Genomic DNA, 15,487 nt, shown 5'->3' on the forward strand with positions numbered 1-15,487 from the left:
AAAACGTTACTGCACGTGTGCAGCAAACTAAATTCCAAATTAAATTCTCAGGTACCGTTTGTCTCCCAATAACAATACTGATTTCTCGCCGTAGGGTACAATACTCGTTCGTTACTGTGTGATTTTCAAACACGAGTCTCTTCTGAGATACGGAAACATATACCATCATTCTGATCTTTACACACTTCTGCTTTTCATCCCTTTTGTTCCTTTTTTTTTTTTTCCCTTTTTTTTTTTTTTTCTTTTTTTTTCCACAACCGTAACACTTCGCCCAACTAGCGTTCCTGAAATACCGAGCGGACAACCAGCGGTGCCGTGAAGGCGAGACCTCGCTTAGCAAGTTTCGGACCAGGGCACAACACGACCAAGTTACCAGACCCAAGCAAACAGAGCTTTGCAGCGCGCACACGGACACAGCCCCCGCCCCCGACAGCCGCTGCTGCGGTCTCTGCGCGCCGCGCTGCCGCCCTCCCGAGCGGCCCAAGAGGCGGGTGCCCCGCTCCCCCTCCCCTGGGATTAATCACCGCTCCGGACGGCTCGCAGGGAGCGCACCGGCGCGGGCGGGGCTGTCCGGGACGCCCTGTTCCCGCGGCCACGCCGGCCCGGTGAGCGCTCACCAGCCGCAAGCACCGGCTCCGTCAGGCGGCTCCGACTCCGTCCGCCCGCCGCCCACCGCTGCCCCGCGGCCGCCTCCCCGCCGACCCCCGCCCGCCCCGGAGCGCGGCGTCCCGCAGCGCCGCCGGGCGGGAGCTGCCGCCGCCGCCGCTCGCCCCAGCGGCTCCGAGGCTTGACATAATCCTGCGAACGCAGCAACCGCAGGCGCCGCGGGCTCCCGCCCGCCCGTCCCCCGGGGTCCGCTCCCGGCGCTTCCCCGCGCCCGGGGCCGGAGGGGAACGACACCCGCTCCGGGCTGCGCGGCGGGGCGGGGGCGGTGCCCGGTGGCCCCGTGCCCGGCCCCCCGTGCTCGCCCAGCACCTCCCCTGGCCCCCGGTCTCACCTAGGAGCGGCGGCGGCGGCGGGCTGAGCTGCCGAGCCCGGCGGGGGCGGGGAGGGAGGGGAGAGAGGGGGGCCCCGACGTCTGCTCCGCAGCCGCTACCCCTCCGCGCTGAGCATCTTCCCCGCGCCCCGCGGTGAGTCAGGCAGGGCGAGCGCCGCGGAGCCGCGCACACCGGAGCCCCCGCCGCCCTCCCCGCCCGGCCGCCGCCGCGCGCGCGCCCCCCCGAGCCCCCTCCCGCTTTCCCCGGGGCCGCGCGCGCGCGCTCCGGGCCGCGCCGCCCGCGGGGGGAGGGGCGGGGCGGGCGCGCGCGCGCGCTCACCGCGGCTCGGTGCGGTCCCGGCTGCGGCGGGCGGGCGCTGCCGCGGCGCCTCCCCCGGCCCCCGCCGTTCCTATGGATATGGGCCCCGCGCCCACCGCGCGGGCGGGCCGCTCCGCTCCGCGCGCCGCCGCTGCCCCGGGCCTGCCGGGGGCCGCCGAGCGCAGCCGGGGCGGCGCGGGGACCGGGAGAGCCGCCGGCGAAACTCCGTCCCCGCCGCCGGCTGGCGAACGCCTTGCCTTGTTCCCTTGGCACAACCACCTTTTTTTTTTTTATTATTATTATTTTTTTAACACGATTGTCTACATAAATCACATCTGAGCTCGAATGCCTGCCTTAATACGAACAAATAAGCATCCCACGGGATTATTTACTTCAGTGACTGCATCCCATTTAGCAGCACCCGCGCTGCTGAATAAATAAAATGAAATACAAAAGATAATGCACCTGTAATTTAACTTTACAAAATGTCAGAAGACAGAGTTGCACTTTTAGTCTAGTCCCCCACTAGTCCCCCATGGTGACTCTTATCTCTTACTGTGCTTCCCTGAGGAAGTTACACACTTGATTATCTGACAAGCTCAGCCGGTGGAGACTGGAAGAAACATTTTACCAGGTCAAAAAATTTTACTCAGTTACAGCAGGGGAGGATGAGGTTAGTAACGCCTGCTGCATTTCTCTGTCCCACTCCGGCAGATCTATCCAAGATACCAGCCTCAGGCCTCAATCCTACCCTTGGTGGCTTTCTGTTTTCCATTAAATAAAATCCTTAATGAAAAGGTGGAAGAAAAACTAAATGTTTCTCTCTGGGCAGATTTACACAGATATGTCACAGTGCCAAAATTCAGTATCATTTTCACCTCTGCAAGAGGAATAGCAGGGAATGGACAGTGCAGTAGCTGTAGATCCAGCACACCAGCAAGGCAAACTTCCCAGGCATACAAGTTCATAGTCAGAGACCTCACACTGGTTAAATGTAGAAACCTAATTCACTAGCCCTTTTGTCTGGCATGTTCAACTGCATGTGCTTATATAAAACTTCTAGCATAGATGGCTTTGAGCACCAAAATAAATCATACTTGAGGCTCTGAGTGTATGTCCCTCAGAGCATTAATTAGATCTCAAACTACTGCTAAGCTGCATTTTTTCAAAAGCAAGTCTTTCAAGGAGTAAATGACCATATTCACAAATGGTTCTCTTGGTTACAAAGAGTGTTAGTAACATGCACATAGCCACGAGCTCAGCGACATGTAGTGGGTTGGCTAGACTGACTCAACCACAAGATAGTGCTGACTTTGAATGCACTGGTACATGTGTGAGTAAAGGCAGCAGTGTTTGCTTATGAATCAGGAAGATCAACTGCTGATTATTTAAGAGTTGAAAAGAATGCATAAAGTAGTAATGAAAACTAGAAGTATAGTTTTCTGTATCATAACGGATTTCAGCAAATTACTCCTGCCAAAATAATGTTGGGGATCTGTAAGCATTAGCTCCAAAGCACATTTTAGAATGAGATTTGTAAAATTATTTTGATTTCAACTGAGTACCCTCTGCTTCTTTGCAGAGCTCCATTGTTTCAATAAAATCTTATAGACACAGTCTGGTGTTTATACAGATTTGATGTAGCCCATCTGGAGAAGGACCGAACAGAATACAAAAGTTTAGTTTCATCCTGAATCAGGAGAAAACATAAACATTTTGCAACATTTCCTGAACAGAATTCCAAAAAATGAGGCTGGAAATATGAAAATGTCCATTTCAAAACATTTCTTTTTCATCTTTTCAAAATATGTCAATGCAGTTTAAATTTTAACACCTAAATTGTCAGTGTCACTTTTATTCTGACATGAACAGATCTTTCCAAAGCAGATGCTTTGGCAGCATTTCCTTAAAATGTTGAATAATGTTTATGGATTTGTCTATACTTTTCCAAGACTTTACCTTGGGTCTCCACATCTCTATCCCTGCAACTGACAAGACTTTTAACACGGTCTGAACTTGCTTTGTCTTGGATTTTGTGATCTGCATTTTTAAATTGAAATCAGATCTTTAGAATAGGTGGGATGTGATCCATTAACAACTGTCTGAGTTAGGAGCAATAATTACATGGAATTGCTGAGACACAGGAGGAACCAGTTAAGGCTGTCAGCATGAGGCCAATATGAAGATGGCAGAGCATAGTGGATGTGCCAGCCGTTTTCTATACCTGCCATAAACTTCATTACTTCTATTGATTGTAACATACTCCAGCCTCGAGCAGCTCTTCCTGGAGGAAAAAAGTCCTAGGGAAGGATGAAGGTTTCTAGCAATATGGTGAAAGAAAAGACATTTTTAGACATTTAGAAGCTTAGTGAAGAGGCGATTATGAACCTGGATTTTTGAAAATTTTACTAGTAAATTATACTTGCCAAAACACCCCTATAGCTGGTGAATATAGGTTCCTGTAGCTGGTCGTATACAGGTGAGAAGGGACACGTGGAGAGGGGAAGTTGCAAACAAGAATCACAGAAATTCTCTGCACTTGGTAAAATCTGCTTAGGTAATGCCCACGCTATATAACTCAACAGAGACAGCAACACTTGCACCAGGGCTGCAGCAAATCAGGACAAAGGGAATACACTAACTGAAGACAGGTGGAACAGCTGTGTTGGCTCAGGTAAGGAGCAGGGACTAAAGTCCAAAGTAAGGAAGAAAAAGGAAGTTGTCATTTTTTGAACACAGAAAGGTAACAGAATGATGTTTTAACCAGGGAAGTCTCATGGGAAATTTAAGATAGTCCTCCAAGCTGGCTTTATTTTCAGCTCTAGGTCAGCACTCAGATGATAGGATCTTGCTGTATAGGATAAACACTCCTGAAAGCTTAAATTTTCTAAAAAAAAAAAAGTGAAGGACTAAAAAGAAATCTAGCTATTATACTACAAGAGTTGTCTTTATATATATCTTTTAATTCCAATCTCAGAATAAGAAACTGAAATGCCCATGTTTCAAAATATTCCACAACTTATTTTGATTTTTATTTTTAAAATTGTCCAGTGTTGGAGAGAATTTCAAAGAAGCTGATAAATTTGGACTATACAGACCCTTTGGAAAGGGCAAGTTCCAAATAAAGTAGGCATGCAGTTATTGTAGGACCCAAAGAGATAACTGCAGGTATCTTCTGCATCCACTAGAGTATCTGCAGGAGCTCGTCCTATGGTGTGCTGGGGTTTGAGGAAAAATTCTCCCTGGCAAACATAGATTATGCCTTTCCCCCACCCCCCAGGGCAATCTCCTAGGTCAATAAACAAATAAAGTGTTAATCAAATCAATTTAATATCTGAAGATCAACTGAATGTACACAGAGGTCCATATGGACTCCAACAACATCTGGTTCTTTCTTGCTGAGAACTAACAAATAACTGGGTGTCAAAGGCATGGAATAACTACAAATCCTCTTAACCTGCCTTTGAATGAAGTGTCAAGAACTGATCTGGTCAATTACCCATGCTGGTGGTGCTTATAAACGTGGAATGTGCTTATAAACATGGAATATTTGTAAAGTCAGTTTCTCTGAGAGCAAAATTTCCCTAAAAGAACAACATTGCAACCTGATTTGAAGAAAAAAAAAAAATCTAGAAAACTGTAGAATGTAGTTTGAAATGTCTTTAGTATTCCATGTGGAATATTGACATGAATATAAAGTATAATCTGGTTAATGGAAAGAAATAAAGAAATCTAGGAAAAGCACATGGATCCATTCTATTCTTGTGACCACAATGGTTATTCTACCTTTGACTAATTAGAAAAGAAAATAAAGAGTTGAGTAAAGATATAATCTAATGTGTGATCAGAAAGCAAAGCAATGAAAAAGAGTGAAAGTCTGTTCTTAATCTTGATTAAGAAATGTATAAAGTGGAATAATACCTCAGAATTATAGGACAGAATATTTGTTTCCTAGTAATGAGATAATTAAGCACAGACCCATGGAGGGGATGTATGTGAATGTTAATGAGCATGCATTTACTGGGACAAGGGAAAAAATAATGGGATATTGAAGTGAAGTAGGGAGACACCCAGCTCAGCCATTTGGTGGTCTTTATGTAGAAAAGGAAAGCATAAAGTCATAGAAGTAGCTTTGTTCTATTATTTTTCCTGAAAATGTACCATTTTTAAAGCTTGGGAGTCAGAGAGGAAGGAATAAATACTTCCCAGAGTGTTAGAGAGAGAAGGCTACTTGAGGAAATTAATTTTGAGCTGGATGGTATAGTTAGTCCAAAAGTACCATGAGATGATCAGCTTCTAACAGAAAGAAAACTTGACTTTAGAAATGCAGGCATATGCATGGAGATTGTATACCAACACTAAATATATGGCTTCAAATATCTATTTAATGTCACTGTAAGATGCATATAGGTGTTTTTAAAAAATCTAAATACTGACTATTGCTATTGGTGTCAAAGGTCATGCTGCAAATAATCACTGTGTTGTAATGGTGGCCATATTATATTTGAACTATTTAAATACTAGACACACACAGTCTATTTCTAAGACTATTCAGCATAAAATTTCTCAAGATATTACAAGCAGATTGAGAGATGGATTATAGAGTGATCAGAAGAAAGTTGGAAGAGAATCAAAAGGTACACATTATCTTTACTAGGTGGTTTATGAATGTTGTGTTTTCGAATAAGTAAAACAAAATTAAAAATTAAAACCAAAATTAAATATTCCATATTAATAATTTCTTTAAAAAAAAAAAAGGGGGGGGGGAAGCTCTTGACTGTCTTTCCAAATCAATTACTTTCTCACAGGATCTATCAGTAAGATTTCTGTGTTTTCTCAGAAGAAGAAAAAGAATCCCTTAAAGTATTTTACTACAGTCTTTTACTACAAGATTCCTCTGAACAAATACCATGGTGAATCAGAGGAATCAGTAAACTACAAACTATTATAAAATGTGTCTATGAATACTGATCCCACATGAAAATGAATGGAATAGTTTAAACTACAATGCTACTATTTTGTTTTTGCCTGAGAATTCAAAACTGTCTATGACCATAAATATGGTCATATTATATGTGCTATGTTCTGAAAACATTTTCAGAATACTTTCTCCTTTAAATATTTTTGGATTTCAGTTTCTTGTCATGAATCAATTGAAAGAATTTCAAAATTATAGAATATTCACTGAATGAAAAATCTTAATATTTATTATTTTAAGAAAAAAAAAATGTAAATGTTAGGCATTAATCAAACACAAACTGAAATTAGTGATTCATGGCCAGAAAGTATTGCTACATAAAAAAATGCAAAGCAAAGCTACAGTGACCTTTAGTTCTTTTCCCAGGATCAAATATAAATTTATCCTATATTAATATTTCACGTGGCTACATCTTCTGTATGAAGATACTGGAGTGTCAGACTGTAAGACAATTTATGGCTAGGTGCAGGATCTAAGGAATCTGTCTCCCATCCCAGAAAGGACAATAAGACTGGGCTCAGCAGAATAACATCACCTCTCGCTGTTCTGTGGTCACACCTGACTGACCCGGCAGGGAATTCCAGGATTCTCATGGCTGCTGCCCCTCTTAACATCTCTCTTAATTTCCCCTCTAAACTGGCCTCTTCCTCCTCCTTGTTTGTGGGGCTCCCTTTAGGCTCAGAGGTTATTTTTCATTCACTCTGGAAAGCACAAGGCAAACACTGAGCAAGATGGCAATGCAGTACTCGACAGTGATTAAAGAGCAGAGAATTGTCGAGGGACACAGTATCTAAAAGGATGTGCTCTGGCCAAGCAAGTAGACTGGAGCTGAACAGAGGTGTTTGCAAAACAAGACCTATGTGGATTTATACATCTAAGCAATTTCCATCCAGAGGAAAATGACATAACAAGAACTGTCTGCGAATAATTAAAGGCATGTCATAAAGTAGGCCATATTTTTTGATTAATCAAAGAAGACTGAGGAACTCATTTAACATGTGGAGAGGAAAATTTAGGTTACATGATAGGAAAGACTGTATAAGATTTGAACAAATAAGAGTTCATATGCAAATTAGAGTGTGCCATCGCTATCTTAAAGTGAAAAACCGTTCAAGAAGTCTTAATTTCTTTGGGGTTGTTCAGAAATAATTAAATAAACTGTGCTTTATAAGAGAAAGTATCAGGTGACCCCTAGAGGTCAACTCAAGACTGAGCAACTCTGCAGCCGCAATCGCCTCTGGCTTTTGTAAAAGGCAACAAAAACACGAAACTGATTAATACCTTTGTACTTTATACAATAACTCTGTATTTTAACAACCCTCTGGGTAATTCAGACATCTTCATTCTATGTATGAAAACCATTAATTTTCATAAATGGTTTAGTTCAATACTGTTAGATTAAAGATGTTGGTGTAACCTTATAAACAGAAAGTGGTGATTTATGGGCATGAGTGAATAAAAAGCAGACTGAAAAGCCATACTATGACAGAATACATTTCGTTTTGTCAGTAGCAACATTTTCAAGGCTGCTGTAGAAATAAAATCTAAAGTGCTATAATGTAGAATTGCGCATGACAGTGACTACTTGGTCCCCAGTTATAATTTGCATTGTGGGGAGACAATCACTGCCAGCATGGTGCAAAGTCCAGTGCCTCGCAAACGACATTGGATGTTGCATATTTTCATCCACTAAAAAATATTTCCAAGAAATCACTTTTTTCTTTCTTCAATTTCATAGTCCTGCATTTGGAGATCTTCCAAATTTCTTTCTTATTTCTAATGAGTTTTTGTGGACAATGGGACTACACTTTTTTCTTTCTAAAAGAAAAAAGTTTGTTCCTCCCAACTATGTATTAGTCAGTGGCAATTTTAGCAATCACATTTTTGTCAAGGTAAAATCTTGTAGATGCTTCAACTCATTATTTTAAAATAGCATTCATAATTACCTATTCAAATTATTTCTTTAATTTAGCATGGTATTCTGCAAAGGCCAGAAGGGCTGTTAATTATTTTATAATTAAGCTGAATGTGATAGCTTTTATGCATATGTTTCCATCATTGCTTTGTATGTATGCGTGGTACATTCATCAGCAGGAAGGTAGAAAGACAAAAGTCTGTCAGTAAATGAAGATATGTCATAATTCTCTATCCATTCATTTGTGATGGGGCAAATGCGTATAATGGAAGGTGGATTGTTTAGAAATTTCAATTGACCGCCTCAAGGGAGACAGTCAAGCAAGCACAACCAGGACATTTTAGATTTTTGTTATCAAAATTCAGCCAGTTGATAAAGTAGCAGTTTAGCTGGCTGTATGACTTAGCTTGATACACCTGTTTTATGACAGTTTTTTATGTCAGTATTATATATATGTGTGTGTAATGTTTTAATACAGTATCCGTGTTAATAACACCAATACAGAACAAACTACAAACTCCAAGTACAAGTACAGAAAAATGTAACTCTTTAGTAATCCATGCTTCTGGAAAGTTCAGCCTGAAATATTTTTGATTCAACAGCCTGAACTCTGCCCACAGCTTTGGGGTTCAATACATCCTCACCCAGACCAGTCAAAGGGGTTTGAGCTACTTTTTGTACAATTTTCTCTCATTCATTCTATTTCTTTCATGTTATTTCAGGCAAAATGTGGCAGAATACCAGCAAGATTAAGCATGTTCCTGAATGGATACTGCTTTTTTTTCTGTAGTCAGCAGAACCTGGGCAGGCCAGAAAGAGACCCTGATGATTTTTTTTTCCTTTGGTAGTACATAGTTTTGATAGTTATTTTTTCATTAGAATATGGTAAGATTCACTCATTACAATTTTGTCTTCATCTACGACTCTATAACGTAATGGAAGGTGGTAATAATGAAATTAGAGCTTTCGGGGTGTCAAAAAAGGTAGTTCTAGAATAATCAGCATTTTCAAGTTGCTCTCTAATCTGGTGCAAGAAATCAAGCAGTTTATTATTGATACATCCAGTTTTGTTTTTGATAAATAAACCTACATTTTGTAATACTTAACTAATGGATATATCAACAGGTATTTACTCACGAAAAGACCACATTCTATCCAATAAATTACGTATTTTAGAGGCCAAAATAAATTTTAATAATATATTTTCTTCAGCTAAAATAAACTAACAAAAGGCAATCCTAAATAAATTTATTGGGGGGCTCAAATATAATTTTAATGCCATTTTTAATACTTTCAAATTTGGAACTAATTTTTTATCATTCTTTTTCAATGTACTTTGCATTTCTTCCACATGCACAGTACTACAGATCTCAGCAAATGAAGAATACTGAAATTACAGAATAGAATAAAATTATTCCTTACCAATCTGGAATCCAGTATAGTGATTAAAGCAAGTGGGCCATACCACTGGAGCAATCTACCACAACTATGAAATTATTCAAAAGCAAAACACTTAAATCTGAGCCTAGAGAGGAATAGTCTTCTGGATAAAAATGGAGTGGAAATATACTAATGTTTCTGTAAAGATGCTCAATCTGGTTTTGGTAGACAATTACAGTGAAAATAACTTGTTCCTACAAAACTACTTATTTTCCTCTTTGCTTTTCTTTAGAAGCTACTGCTCTCTTGGGATATTGTATAAATTAATTCAGCTTTACTATTTTTGTATACCATTCTATAAAAACAAAAACTGTTGCACTATCTGTAATTATTTTTTGTTATCCAATGTTGCGTAATCAGCAGTTTCAAAATTCAACATCTCTAAATTTTCTCTTCCTTGTGTTAGCAGCAGGTGATACAGTGGTGTCATTGGAATGAAATATAATGGATATTATTGGGTGAAACCTCAGGGTAACTTCTGACACCAATATGTTCAAACCTAACTGTAATAGCTCAATTCCAGAATTCTCATATGGAAAACTTTTGCTGAAGTTTTAAAAATATAAAATGAAGTATCTTCCCTTACCTCTTTTAGATGAATGGAAGCACAGTACTCTTTCAAACCTGAAAAAACTTATTTGCTACTCTGTATTTTTCATGTTCCAGGAGAAAAATTAAATTTCTTTTCCACCTTTCCCTGTATTCTTTGGTAACTATATTACAGGACTGTCTAGTGGCAGACTTCACAGACTTCACATTTCTCCAGTTAGGCCTATTTCTAAAAATACAAAAAACCCCAAATCTGTAACCAAATAAAAGAGCCTTTTGTATTTCAGTGACATACCAGTATATTTACAGCTACCTATCTATTGTATTGAGTAAAAAAAGAAATAAAGAAAAGGATGACACAGCATCAGGATAAGATTCTGGCTTAATGAACAATGTGTGGTCAGCAAGGAATACTTTGAATTAGATCTTAAGCAGTAAGAGCAGCAGCAAGGGCTGGTACCATCAGTTGACTCCAAGCTCTGAGCAAGAAGTCCAGGCTGGGGCTGGGGTGGTTTTCATGAACCAGAGGACTGACTTTCCAGGAAAGAAATAATCCCAAAAGAGAAACTGGATGATTCATTTTCATGGAAATACTTCGGTTTATCAGGTTTGGATAAACAAAGGCATACACAGGAAACATCTGATGTTCTTCTTCTCCATGCAAGACTGCTGAGGAAAAAATTCTTCAGATCAGTTAAGTAATTGCTGTTATGATTGTCCAGTGAAGACCAGGTTTGAGATAAGAAAGGAAGGAAATCTTTCACTGAGGAGAAACTAACAGTAAGATGTTTCCCTGAAAAAGAAGTTCCTGATCCTGATGGAAAGAGTGGATCAGTAAGACATTTTGTGTAGTAGTAGTGATTTTATTAAATCAAGTAAGACATTTTGTGTAGTAATAGTGTAAGACATTTCATATGTGTTAAACAAGGAGGAACTGCCCAGCTCATCTAAATGAGGGTTAACTGAGCATGATTTTCTTACAGCCCAGTTAGCTGTTCATTTCTGCCTGTCTGTGCTGAAAATGTCACTTGGCTTGCAAGTATCTGAACACAGTTGGTCCTGGAAATGGTGAATCAATCCCAGACCCCTGTTTCATCTTTCTTAGGGGGTAGAAAGCATTGATTTAATGACACAGAAATCCCACCAAACCCATGAACGGTGAGGTAGTTAGAAAACGGCTAATGCCAACTTCATAAACAAAAGAATTTGTATCTGATTTTTACAGGATCTTTTCTTCCAGATATCAGGGGAAAGGGAGTTGAGCCTGTCCAAACTGACAGCTACTGCAGGATGATTAAGGAGATTTCACAGCTCTGAATGAAAATATCCTTATTTTTAATATACGTATTGGACCCCCTTGCATCCTCTCCCTTATAGAGCAGACATCCCTTGCAGTACACTGACAAAAATAAGAAATCGAGATTTGTATCAGATATCTTCTGGGTGATATTTACTTTCCTGATAGTAAAGCTTCTGCTAAAAACTTCTAAAAAGTCACAGGTGTTCAGAACTGACCATACAGAATGAAAATGTTGAAGTGCTTTATAATTTCAGAGATTACTGCAGGTTACAGTCTACTAGAATGTTAAACAGCTTTTATATTTATCATTTGTACTGTATAGCTGCCAGATCTTAGTAATAGCAGTCCTCTTTATTGTGATGGATCTTGTGTAAGGAAAGCCCATAACACTGAACAAAATGCTTCTGGTTGTTTAATGAATGGTGCTTTTCCTTGTGAGTAAATAGCAAAGTAATGCACAAACCACAGGCCATATTATATAAACATGATACCTAACTACTTGCAGTTGGAAGGGGGAAAACACTGTTAAAATTTTCCAGAAAACACATAAATCTTGCTGATTGACTCTTATTTTGGATAATTTACTTCACTTTATTCAGTAAATTACCTAAATTCTGTAAGTCCCATGCTACTTGCCACTTGATACATCACTCCTCTTTTATAATTATTTTTTCCTGTTATTTCTCCTTCTGTTCCTTCCAGTTCGCCAAATTTATTTTCTGTACCTTGCATTCTCTGATCTTCACTTAAAACTCTTGAAAACCCCCCTGTTTTAATTAAATAAGTTTTTAGTGATTTTAAACTACATATAAAGTGAGTAAATTCCAAATAATTTAATAAAATATAATATTAATTACAAATCAGAATTTATAAAAGTTCCTAATGAGATTTAAAGGAGTACAAATGTTTTACCACTTCTACTAACTTACCAGGATTTTATTTATTATATTTGTCTAGAAGTATTTTGGTAAAGGAATACAGACACTTAAAGGCAGATATTCCACCAGGCCAATCAAAGGATGTGAGATTCAATTTCAGTACTGATAAAATAAAAAAGTACTGCTAAAAAAATGATCAGAGCATCTATATTAAAAAGTTGGAGAAAGTTCAGCAGCAATGAGACTTTACAGTTTTTCTGGGAATAAGTACTGAAATAAACAGGACTGATCCTGTGTGTGGTTGCAGGACAAGATTAAGGTGGTGACAAATTACCAGCTGTAAAGGGCAAATTTCATACATTTAACATATTGCTGCAAATTCTGTATTAGTCTGAAATGAGTTTTTAGTACATCTTCCAAATTATTAGGCTTAACCTCTTGAGAAATTTTCATTAGTTGTACAAAAAATATGCCATCAGCCAGCTCCCTTTTGCCAGTCAAGGATTCTACACAAGAAACTCTGTGTAGCTGATGGCTTTGATCTTTGTCCCATTATTTCAGTTTCATGCTTCCTCTCAAAGAGTTTTATAATATCCACTTTATGACAAAAATAATTTGGCTGCCAAATGAAAATTCCCCTGATAAATCTAGGGTTTCTGGATGTTTTTAAAAACATGATAGAATACAGCAAAAACTACACTAAAACACATCCTTTTAACATCTGAAATAAGCAAGATAAAACACATTAAGAAATAAAGGATTAAAATGGGCATCTGGGAAAAAAGAGCAATCATGGTAAATATGAGTAAGAGTTACACTAAGATCACCTTAGGAACAGTCTCTCAAGATTTGGTATAAATTCTAAATGTGAAAAGATGCTTGGTAACAGTGAGAAAGTCTGGCAGCCAAGATGTTTCTACATCCAAGATACAGTAATTTTCTGTCCTAAATTTCAGGATAGAAACCCTAAAAAGGCACTAGTCATGAAAGCCCAAACAGCAGACATTTGAGGTCCATAAATGAATGGCCCAGATGGAAGCTAGACTTTTAAATTAAGATACACAGAAGAAAAATATTGCAAAGCGGAATTGAACATACTTACATTTTTAGTATAAAAATCTTGTGGCAAGGAATTTTTTTCCCCTAAGAAACATCAGCATAACAATATGTCATCATAGTTAAGGGCTTGCTCATCTTTACAAACCTAATTTCCATCTGTAGTACAGTGCCACTGGCCAAATGAAGCATTTTAGGGTTGCCTCACTGGGTCTCTGTTTACCAGTTTCTCCTGGTGTTTGCACTTGTGCTTTGCTGACATATCAACTGTAATTTCTTTACTTCCCTAACCATGACAAGATACTGTGTCAATGACTTTATGTTTCTATTTAACATCGACATTTCAGGCTGTCTTGCCCAAAATTGATATAAAGAATTTAGAGCTGGAGAAAATCCTTATTAGTGTCCTATTAAACACAAAGTATAGTTCCCAAGCACAAGTATATTTCCTTTATTTCCTAGGTTGTTTTTTTTCCCAGACTAGATTAAAAGGTCCAAAATGAGAAAGTTTTGTCTATTTTCACAACCGCCTTTTACACTGCATCTCAATGATACTTTATGCTACTGATACTGAATTCTCGAATTTGTTTTTTTTCCTTTAATTTTACTAATGGCCTTTGCTGGCATTTATTCTTTTGTGAATACATTTATTCTTCTTTTGTATTTCAGTCTTTTGCACACTATTATGTCACTTATTGTACAGGAAAAGTTACACAGATATTCCAAAATGCCTATGACCTTAATCAAACCAGATCTATGGAATTCTTTATAATATCTATATTTAGTCTCTCAAGACCAAGGTTTATTTGTTCCACTGTACTTCCTGTTATTTCCCTGACAATGTTATTCTCATAAAAAAGCATGGTATTATTTTTGCAGCCCATTTCTACAGATATGGTTCAAAACAAGACACCAGCCTTCATAGATTTATATAATTTCTAGTAAAATTCTCCATTTGATTTAAATAAAGAATCTCTAAAGTTTAATGAAACCCCTGTTTTATCAGATTTCCCAATAAATACAGTAGCATAAGAAACAAAAACCACAACACCTACCAAAAGTAGTGCCACAGAGAATTAACAGAGACAAAGTGACAGAAGAAGATATGTTAGAAAGTGATCACAAACACATACTTCTAATGCAAATAGGTGTGTTAGATCTGGAGAAGGCAGGAAGGCATAGACAATAATCCCTAATAAGCATGCACAAGGATCATATCAACTGCTCACAGGGAAAGCAGATATTTCAATAACACATTGCAAACATTTGTTGAGGGTTTCCTGATCCTGAATGCTGTGGAACCTTTCATGGCTTTTCTACTCAGAGTCACATATTCATTTATGTGTCCCCTTTGCCATCCTATTGCCCTTCTCTCTTCCCTGTTTTCCTTCCCCTGCCCTGTGATCCCAGAGATTCTGTTTGCCCATGGTGAACTCTGGCCGCACAAGGGCAAAACAGAAAATTTATGTCCTTGACAAATTGACTGTTTTCAGTGTTCCGGAAAAAATAATGGGAGGGAAGAGGATTGGCACAAATTAGCCAGCTGGATGATAATAATAATGAAGTTTAATAGACAGTCCAAAAGTGGCAGTTGTTTTTGACATGTAGTGGACAGTTGAGGAAAGCCAAATGAGGAACAAAGTGCAGAGCCAGCAATTTGCTATTTTGTTGTACCTAATTACTACCCACAGCTGATACAGTGACAGAACAGGGAGGAGTCCTGCTGCAACTTCTGGCAGAGGCAGAAGTTGTTTGATAAAACCAAACGAAGGGGCAAATTCTGACAATTCTTGTAGCTTTTTTTTTTTTTTTTTTTGAGAAGTTCTTCTACTTCTGCCATATCTTTGCATAATCAAAGTAAGTCACTTCAGAACTGATGCTTGTTACAGAAGGGAAGGAATATATTCACTTTTCATGTTGAAGAAAGCACTTGGGATTTCCCCCAAATTGAACATGACACAGAAAAACAAAGTGCTGGAAGGAGTTACCAAAAAAGTAATAATCTAGATTTGTGAGGGAATTGTAAGAGAAAACATCCTAGTTTTTTTTTAGGACAAATCTTGACTGAAAACTTAA

General features: G+C 39.1%; 1 protein-coding gene across 10 annotated transcripts in view; it reads right to left on the reverse strand.

Annotated features, from left to right (window-relative positions):
• Positions 1 to 15,487, reverse strand: part of ANKS1B (ankyrin repeat and sterile alpha motif domain containing 1B) — a 397,248-nt gene that overhangs the window by 85,041 nt on the left and 296,720 nt on the right. The window contains exon 1 of one of the 10 annotated variants that reach the window (XM_021527928.3): positions 998 to 1,070. The exons of the other annotated variants lie outside the window; for them this stretch is intronic. The gene's annotated coding sequence lies outside the window, so the exon portion shown is untranslated. Of the gene's footprint in view, positions 1 to 997; positions 1,071 to 15,487 lie in introns of those variants that run through there. 10 annotated transcript variants of the gene reach the window in all.

Source organism: Lonchura striata, chromosome 5 (genome assembly GCF_046129695.1).
Source record: "Lonchura striata isolate bLonStr1 chromosome 5, bLonStr1.mat, whole genome shotgun sequence".
NCBI classification, from domain to species: domain Eukaryota; kingdom Metazoa; phylum Chordata; class Aves; order Passeriformes; family Estrildidae; genus Lonchura; species Lonchura striata.